An 8,395-nucleotide genomic window follows, 5' to 3' on the forward strand; every position below is an offset into this window, starting at 1 on the left:
TTAGTTGACCTTCATCCCAACCATGGTCTCAGTCTCAACAATCAGCTGTGTCCAAACCTTAAATCAAACTGAAATGAACACTTACTAATTTATTGATCAACAATGAGAAATTTAACAAGTAGGCAAGTACTTATATTTGCTCATTAGTGCATTCTCTACTAGTTGACAGATCTACATGAGAAGTCATTGTAATCAGAATGTTGCTCAGTCAGGGAGGAGAAAATTAGAACCAGGACAGTAAGCTGGATTTACTTTTAACTTTTTACTATGGAAAATTTCAAACATGCTTAAAAGTAGCCCTAGCTGGTTTGGCTCAGTGGATAGAGCATCAGCCTTTGGACTGAAGGGTCCCAGGTTCAATTCTGGTCAAGGGCACATGCTCAAGTTTCGGGCTCGATCCCCAGTAGGGGGCGTGCAGGAAGCAGCCAATCAATGATTCTCATCATGTTTTAAAAAAACATGCTTAAAAGTAAAGAACCCCTCATCTAGTTTTAACAATGATCAACATTTTGTCAGTCCTTTCATCTGTCCTATCCCCTTTCTTGTGGGGGAGGTGAGAGGGGCTGTAGTATTTAAACAAATCCCAGCCTTGGCTGGTTTGGCTCAGTGGATAGAGCGTCAGCCTCTGGACTGAAGGGTCCCGGGTCCAATTCCAGTCAGGGACACATGCCCAGGTTGCAGGCTCAATCCCCATAGGGGGCGTGCAGGAGGCAGCCTATCAATGATTCTCATCATTAATGTTTCTAGCTCTCCCTCTCCCTTCCTTTCTGAAATCAATAAAAAAAATTTAAAATAATAATAATAAAGTAAAATTGTTTAAAAAAACAACAAAACAAATCCCAGACATCGCATTTTACCAGTAAATTCTTCAGTGTGTAACTATTATGGATAAAACCCAAATATAAATAACTCCTCTACCTTTATCATATATTTGAAGCCTCTACTGCTTTTCTAAAAAGACCTGAAGTTTTTCTTCAAGAGATTATTTCTGCTCATTTCTTCTTTTTTTTATTTTAATAAATCTTTATTCAGATTATTACAATTGTTTCTCCTTTTTCCCCCCATAGCTCCCCTCCACCCAGTTCCCACCCCACCTTCTGCCCTTACCTCCCCCCCACTGTCCTCATCCATAGGTGTATGATTTTTGTCCAGTCTCTTCATCAACTCCCCATACCCCTTTCCCCCTGAGAATTATCAGTCCACTCCCTTTCTATGCCCCTGATTCTGTTATATTCACCAGATTTTTCTGTTCCTCAGGTTTTTAATTCACTTGATTTTTAGGTTCACTTGTTGATAGATATGTATTTGTTGTTCATAATTTTTCTCTTTACTTTTTTCTTCTTCCTCTTCTTTAAGAATACCTTTCAGCATTTCATATAATACTGGTTTGGTGGTGATGAACTCCTTTAGCTTTTTCTTATCTGTGAAGCTCTTTATCTGCCCTTCAATTCTGAATGATAGCTTTGCTGGGTAGAGTAATCTTGGTTGTAGGTTCTTGCTATTCATCACATTGAAAATTTCTTGCCACTCCCGTCTGGCCCTCATAGTTTCTGTTGAGAAATCAGCTGACAATCGTATGGGTGCTCCCTTGTAGGTAACTAACGGTTTTTCTCTTGCTGCTTTTAATATTCTCTCTTTGTCTTTTGCTCTTGGCATTTTAATTATGATGTGTCTTGGTGTGGTCCTCTTTGGATTCCTTTTGTTTGGGGTTCTGTGCGCTTCCTGGACTTGTAAGTCTATTTCTTTCACCAGGTGGGGGAAGTTTTCGGTCATTATTTCTTCCAATAGGTTTTCAGTATCTTGCTCTCTTTCTTCTTCTGGCACCCCCATAATTCTGATGTTGGTACACTTGAAGTTGTCCCAGAGTCTTCTTACACTATCTTCAACTTTTGGGATTTTTTTTTTTTTTTTTTGCTTTTTGCTTTTTCGGTTGAGTGTTTTTTGCTTCTTTGTATTTCAATTCTTTGACTTGATTTTTGTGTTCCTCTAGTCTGTTGTTGGGTCTCTGTATAATATTTTTTATTTCAGTCAGTGTATGTTTAATTTCTAGTTGGTCTTTTTTCATATCTTCGAGGGTCTCGTTATATTTATCGGCCTTTTCTAGGATATTCTTGAAAAGCCTTATAACCGTGGTTTTGAATTCTATATCCAGTCGTTTGTTTTTCTCCATTTCTTTCGTTTGTGATCTGTTTCTTCGTCTCCCCATTTTTCACTGCTTCCCTGAGTTGGTAGAGTAGCTTTGTCTGCTAGGTTTCCTATATCGCCCAGTGGGTCGGCCTCCCCAGTTAACCTGAGGTGGACACTCTTGGTGCACCCCTTTGTGGACTGTGTGTACAGCCTTGTTGTAATTAAGTCTTAATTGTTGTTGGTATCACTGGGAAGAATTGACCTCCAGGCCAGTTGGCTGTAAGGATCAGCTGTGTCTATGCTGGGAGAAGTTCGGTGCTGGAGACAGCCTTATAGGATTAGACTTGCCAAATTGCAATAGCCTCTGTACTCAGCTTGGATGGGGTGGAGTCTCAGTCTTGGCTTCCCATCAGCCTTGCCCTTGCGCGCACGTGCGCGCCTGCAGACCTCTGCCTTCCCCGGCTCCCGAGTCTCCGGCGGAGAGTCCAGACTCCCCCCACAAGAGCGTGGGTCCCCAGGGGCTCGCCTGGAACTGGGGTTCACTGCAGTCAGAACTGGGGCTCAGTGCAGTCAGGAGCCTCTGACTCCCTTTCACTAGGGAAAGCCTGTGGCAACCTCCGCTGCCTTTGTGCGCACTGGCACATGCGCGCCTTCAGTCCTCCGCCTTCCCCGGCTCCCGAGTCTCCGTCCGAGAGTCCCGATTCCCCCCACAAGAGCATGGGTCCCCAGGGGCTCGCCTGGAACTGGGGTCCAGTGCAGTCAGAACTGGGGCTTAGTGCAGTCAGGAGCCTCCAACTCCCTTCCACTAGGGAAAGCCTGTGGCAACCTCCGCAGCCTTTGTGCACACTGGCACGCGCGCCCCTTCAGACTTCTGTCTTCCCCAGCTCCTGAGTCACTGCCCGAGAGTCCAGACTCCCCCCCGTAAGAGCATGGGTCCCCAGGGGCTTGCCCAGAACTGGGGTTCAGTGCAGTCCGAACTGGGGTTCAGTGCGGTCGGGGGCTTCCTTCCCCCTTCCGCCAGAGAAAGTCAGCCAGGCTCTCAGCCGCCCTTCCTCTCTGCGCACACAAAGACCCTTTGCTGTACCTCCAATTCTCTGTGAGCTTTTCTCTTTCCTTCTAGTTGTAGAATTTTCACTCAGCCAGCTTTCCTGTGGTTCTGGATGGTGTCCGTTCTGTCTTTTAGTTGTAGTTTTGAAATTGTTGTGCGAGGCAGCAGTTTAGGTGCTTACCTATGCCGCCATCTTGGTTTCTCTCTGCTCATTTCTTCTAAGTGTTGGGGATTTCCATAAGGATGCCATTCATTTCTATTATCCCGCTTTCATAGTAATAATTTAAATAGTTACCATTTATTGACCATGTAATATGACAGATATCATGTTTTATGTATTAGATTGAACCATATGAAAACATTTTTGTACATCAAAACGAGATTGGGCCCGGCCAGTGTGGCTCAGTGGTTGAGCATCAACCCATGAACCAGGAGGTCATGGTTTGATTCCCAGTCAGGGCACATAGCTGGGTTGTGGTCTTGAATCCCCATTGTGGGGAGTGAATGCAGGAGGCAGCCAACCAATGACTGTCATCGCTGATTTTTCTATCTCTCTCCCCCTCTCCCTTCCTCTCTGAACTCAATAAAAAAATATTTTTTAAAAATGAGATTGAATATTGGCAATTTCATATGGTTCAGCTTAATACATTATCTTCTTTAATCTCACAATAACCCTGAGGGTAGGTGGTAGTATGCCCATATATTTTTTAAAATATATTTTTATTGATTTCAGAGAGGAAAGGAGAGGGAGAGAGAGATAGAAACATCAATGATGAGAGAGAATCATTGATAGGCTGCCTCCTGCATGCCCCCCACCAGGGACTGAGCCCGCAACTTGGGCATGTGCCCCTGACCAGAATTGAAACCAGGACCCTTCAGTCTGCAGGCCAACGCTCTATCCACTGAGCCAAACCAGCCAGGGCTTTACGCCCATTTTTACAGATGAGAATAAGTAAGTGACTTTTCTAAAGTCACATATTTATAAATGGTAAAACCAGGATTTGGATACAGGTCTATCTGTTTCTAAAACCATGTGTTTTAACACAATACTGCTTTTATTTTAAATCATTTTTTTCCATTACAGTTGATACACATTATTATATTAGTTTCAGGTGTACACCACAATGATTAGGCATTACATAACTTACTAAATGATCATCCCAATGAATCTCGTACCCATCTGACACCACACATAGTTATTAGAATACTAGAGGCCCGGTGCACGAAATCGTGTACTGGGGGTGGGGGTGGGTCCCTCAGCCCAGTCTGTGCCCTCTCGCAGTCCAGGACCCCTTGCTCCTTACCACCCACCTGCTTGCTGCTCCCTACCTCTCGGCTCGCTGCTCCTTAGTGTTGCTTTAGAGGCTCCCGCCACTGCTGCCGCACTCACCAGCCGTGAGCCCGGCTTCTGGCTGAGCGGTTCTCCCCCTGTGGGAGCACACTGACCACCAGGGGGCAGCTCCTATGTTGAGCATCCGCCCCCTGGTGGTCAGTTCATAGCGACCAGTCATTCCACCAGGTGCATGACATTTATGTATGGGGGGCGGGAGCGGGGGGGTCTCAGCCTGGCCTGCGCCCTCTCGCAGTCTGGGACCCCTCAGGGGATGTCCACCTGCTGGGTTAGGCCTGCTTCTCTGTTTAGGGGTCCTTAGTGCTGCTACAGAGGTGAGAGAGGCTCCCGCCACCGCCGCTGCGCTCACCAGCTGTGAGCCTGATTCTGGCTGAGCAGAGCTCCCCCTATGGGAGCGCACTGACCACCAGGGGGCAGCTCCTGCATCATAGCGACCTGTTGTTCCAACATTTAGTCGATTTGCATATTACCCTTTTATTATATAGGATTATTATATAGGATTACTGACTATATTCCCTCTGTTGTACTATACATTCCTATGACTGTTCTGTAACAACCAATTTGTACTTTTTTAAAACAAATATTTTTTTATTGATTTCAGAGGAGAAGGGAAAGGAAGAGAAAGGGGGAAACATTGATGATGAAAGAGAATCATTGATGGGCTGCCTCCTGCAGGCCCCACACTTGGGACCTAGTTCACAACCTGGGCATATGCCCTGACAGGGAATTGAACCATAACCTCCTGGTTCATAGGTCGATGCTCAACCATGGAGCCACACTAGCTGGGCCAATTTGTACTTCTTAATCCATTCACCTTTTTTACCCATCTGTTCAACCCCCATGCCATCTGGCAAACGTCAAAATGTTCTCTGTATCTTTCTGTTCCGCTTGTCCGTAGATTTTTAAAATGTTTTTATTGATTTTTAGAGAGAGAAGAAGGGAAAGGGAGAAGGGATAGATAGATAGTAACATCAATGAGAGAGAAACATTGATTGACTGCCTCCTGCAGGCCCACTACTGGGGATTGAGCCCACAATCCAGGCTAGTGCCCTGAATAGGAATCGAACCAGTGACCTTGGTGCATGGGCCAACACTCAACCACTGAGCCACACCGGCCCCACCATTTATTTTGTTTTTTAGATTCAATTTTTGATAGATATGTATTTATTGCCATTTAATTCTTCATATTTTTTATCTTTCCCCTTTTCTTAAGGAAGACCCTCAACCAATTAACTGCCATGCGTCCAAAATGGAAACCATCCCCATTTCTTCCATATGTGCTGGAATATTTACGAATTTAAGTTACCATAATTTTCTTTACACACCCAGAGATGTCACTAACAAGTCTGATTTTAAAATTGGGCTACCAGAGTTGGTATGCGAGGTTTGCGGCAATAGACACACGTGGTGTGTGGGTAAGGTCTGCTACTTGTGTCTATAGACGTTTATGGCGTACAAAGGGTTAACATTTCATGTAATAGTGGTTTGGTAGTGATGAACTCTTTCAGCCTTTTTTTGTCTGGGAAATTCTATATATATAGTCTTTAGATTCTAAATGATAGCTTTGCTGGATTAAGTAATCTTGGTTGTAGGTCCTTGCTTTTCATCACTTTGAATATTTCTTGCCACTCCCTTCTGGCCTGCAAAGTTTCTGTTGAAAAATCAGCTGACAGTCGTGTGGGTGCTCCCTTTTCGGTAACTAACTGCTTGTCTTTTGCTGCTTTTAAGGTTCTCTGTCTTTAAACTTGTGTGTTGGTGTGATCCTCTTGGGTTCATCTTGTTTGGGACTCTGTGCTTCTTGGACTTTTATGTCTATTTCCTTTACCACGTTAGGAAAGTTTTCTGTCATTTTTTTCAAATAGATTTTCGATTTATTGTTCTCTTTCTTCTCCTTCTGGCACCCTCAGAGGCTCCTTACACTACCCTCATATTTTGGATTCTTTTTGTTGTTCTGATTGGGTCCTTTTTGCTGCCTTATATTCCAAATCGCTGATTTGATTCTTGGCTTCATCTACTCTACTGTTGATTCCCTGTTAATTATTCTTCATTTTAGTTAGTGTAGCCTTCATTTCTGACAGGTCCTTTTTTATGCTGTTGAGGTTCTCACTAAGTTCATTGAGCATCCTTATAACCATTGTTTAGAACTCTGCATCTAGTAAATTGCTTGTCTCCAGTTTGTAATTTTTTTCTGGCGCTTTCTTCTCATCTTTCATTTGGAACATATTTGTCTCCACATTTTGTCAGCCTCTCTGTATTTTTATTTTTTTATTTTTTAATAAATCTTTATTGTTCAGATTATTACAGGTGTTCCTCTTTTTTTCCCCCATAGCTCCCCTCCACCTGATTCCCCACCCCACCCCATGCCCTTACCCCCCGCCACTGTCTTCATCCATAGGTGTAAGCTTTTTGTCCAATCTCTTCCCGCACCCCTCACACCCACTCCCCCCTGAGAATTGTCAGTCCACTCCCTTTCTATGTCCCTGATTCTATTATATTCACCAGTCCATTCTGTTCTTCAGATTTTTTATTCACTTGATTTTTAGATTCACTTGTTGGTAGGTATGTATTTGATGTCACTTTGTTGTTCATAATTTTTATCTTTACCTTTTTCTTCTTCTTTCTCTTCTTAAAGAACACCCTTCAGCATTTCATGTAATCCTGGTTTGGTGGTGATGAACTCCTTTAGCTTTTTCTTGTCTGAGAAGCTCTTTATCTGACCTTCAACTCTGAATGATAGCTTTGCTGGGTAGAGTAATCTTGGTTGTAGGTTCTTGCTGTTAATCACTTTGAATATTTCTTGCCACTCCCTTCTGGCCTGCATAGTTTCTGCCCAGAAATCAGCTGACAGTCGTATGGGTGCTTCCTTGTAGGTAACTAACCGTTTTTCTCTTGCTGCTTTCAAGATTCTCTCTTTGTCTTTTCCCCTTGGCATTTTAATTATGATTTGTCTTGGTATGGTCCTCTTTGGATTCCTCTTGTATGGGGTTCTGTGTGCTTCCTGAACTTGTAAGTCTATTTCTTTCACCAGGTAGGGAAAGTTTTCTGTCATTATTTCTTCTAATAGGTTTTCAATATTTTGCTCTCTCTCTTCTTCTGGCACCCCAAAAATTCGGATGTTGGTACGCTTAAAGTTGTCCCAGAGGCTCCTTACACTATCTTCATATTTTGGGATTTTTTCTTTTTGTTTTTCTGGTTGGGTGTTTTTTGTTTCCTCATATTTCAGATCTTTAGTTTGATTCTTGGGGTACGTTGATCTACAGTTGAGTTTCTGTATATTCTTTATTTCAAACAGTGTATGCTTAATTTCTGACTGGTCCTTTTCTATTTTTTTGGCATTCTCGTTAAGATCCTTAAAGGTCTCACTAAGTTCCTCAGTGGTTTTTAGAAGATTCTTGAGTAACCTTATAAATGTGGTTCTGAACTCTATGTTGTCCAGTAGTTTGCTTTCCTCCATTTCTCTCATTCGTGACATGTTTCTTTGTCTCCGCATTTTGCTGCTTCCTTGTGTTGATGGAGTGGCTTTGTGTGGTAGGTGACTTATAGGGGCCAGTAGCTCAGCCTCCCCAATCACCTGAGGTGGACGCCTTTGGTACACCCCTTTGTGGGCTGAGTGCAAAGTCTTGGTATAGTTAAGCCTTGATTGCTGTTGGTACACTGGGAGGAATTGACCTCCAGGCCAATTGGCTGTGAGGACCCGCTGTGTCTATAATGGAAGAACTGCTGCGCTGGAGACACGCTTATGGTGCAGGACTTGTTTCAGTGGGGCTTTGGTGCTCACTGAGTCTGCCTCTTGAATGTGTCACTTATGGATGTGAGGAGTTGAAATCTGGTGTCTCACACTGACCACTAGGTACACTGGCTTCTGGATC

This window comes from Plecotus auritus, assembly GCF_963455305.1.
Source record: "Plecotus auritus genome assembly, chromosome: X".
Lineage (NCBI taxonomy): Eukaryota > Metazoa > Chordata > Mammalia > Chiroptera > Vespertilionidae > Plecotus > Plecotus auritus.